This window comes from Etheostoma cragini, unplaced genomic scaffold (assembly GCF_013103735.1).
Source record: "Etheostoma cragini isolate CJK2018 unplaced genomic scaffold, CSU_Ecrag_1.0 ScbMSFa_1523, whole genome shotgun sequence".
Lineage (NCBI taxonomy): Eukaryota > Metazoa > Chordata > Actinopteri > Perciformes > Percidae > Etheostoma > Etheostoma cragini.
The window spans coordinates 166,949-168,326 of NW_023265587.1; the positions used below are offsets into that span (position 1 = coordinate 166,949).

The window sequence follows — 1,378 nt, forward strand, 5'->3', positions numbered from 1 at the left end:
GGGTCCCCTGCTGGAGCTGCTGCCCCCGCGACCCGATACCGGATAAGCGGTCGAAGATGGATGGATGGATGGATAAACTATGAATCAGAGGTGCTGTTTTTGATCATGGGCAAGTCTCTCGGGTTCAGAGGGTTAAGCAATATAACAAAAGAGGGTTTGATTTAAAGTCATTATTAGGATGACAGTGAAGTGGCTAGGATTGAGGTGCTGAGGTTCGTAAGCATGACTTAAGTCATATATAACGCTTTCTTCTTGCTTCTTCTGGCGAGTGCAGACGTATTTTTCCTCCTCTCCCCTTGGCTCTTTCCCAGTCTGTCTAGCCTGTCTTGTGGAACTTTTTCTCATTTCTCTTGTTCCCTGCCTGCTGTTTTCCTGGAACATTCGAAATGGAATTGATTAACTGGTCACTCAGCGCAATTGACAAGATTTTTTCATCTAAACATGCTTCTCCGGGGGAGCTGCAATGTCCGAGTGGAACGTTCCCTGCAGGCTACGCTCGTGATTCCTGGGGGGATTGGCAGGTGGTCTGCCTGGATGTTCTCACTGTGGAAGACGTTGAAGACATTTGGATAATTGGAATTCTGTTGGTGGGTCTCCTGATCATCGGCCTTGGGGTCTCCCTGACCTATCGAAAAATTGGTAAGACAGCCGCCAGGAAATTTGCCTACATGCTGTCTGGGGAAATTTAAAGACTGCCTGCATGGAGTGGTTGAGAGGATGAAGGTTTTACATCTAAGGGCTGACCAGTCCTGTGAACTGTCTCGCAACATCTCAGACCGGACCGTGGAAGCGCAGAAGGGGATTGATACTACCAGGGATCAGTCGGTGGGGTTGCTTCGTGTGACCACCGTACTGGTAGAGAAGGTAGATGGACTGCAGAAATCCCTTTGTGATCTGGATGCTCGCATGATGCTGAGGTCGGTAACAATTGAGTGATGGACATCGATTTGGTCAAATTCGTCACCCTAAATTGAACTGCAACTGATCAACTGATTGTCTTGTGCATTACATTGTGATGTTTGTATTACCATGTTGCTGTCTGCATATATCGTTTTCAGGGAGTGCGTGTGGCGGCGCTTGTATTAGCAGCGGCCCGGAGGCATGCTCCGACTGGTATTTCGTTGTCTTGTACATGTGTAATGACAATAAAGTTATCTATCTATCTATCTATCTATCTATCTATCTAAATGAACCCTCTCGTGTAATAAAGCGCTTATGCAGTAACGGTCATCAACGAAATAAAAATTATAATCAAACTGGATTCATATGGGCGCCCTGATAGCCCAGTTGGTTGAGCGGGCGCCCATGTGTATATATATATATATATATAGAGAGAGAGAGCGAGAGAGAGAGAGAGAGAGAGAGAGAGAGAGAGAGA

The 1,378-nt window shown here is 46.5% G+C and overlaps 1 protein-coding gene across 1 annotated transcript in view; it reads right to left on the bottom strand.

Annotated features, from left to right (window-relative positions):
- Positions 1-1,378, bottom strand: part of LOC117939972 — a 20,124-nt gene that overhangs the window by 13,969 nt on the left and 4,777 nt on the right. The window lies entirely within an intron of this gene.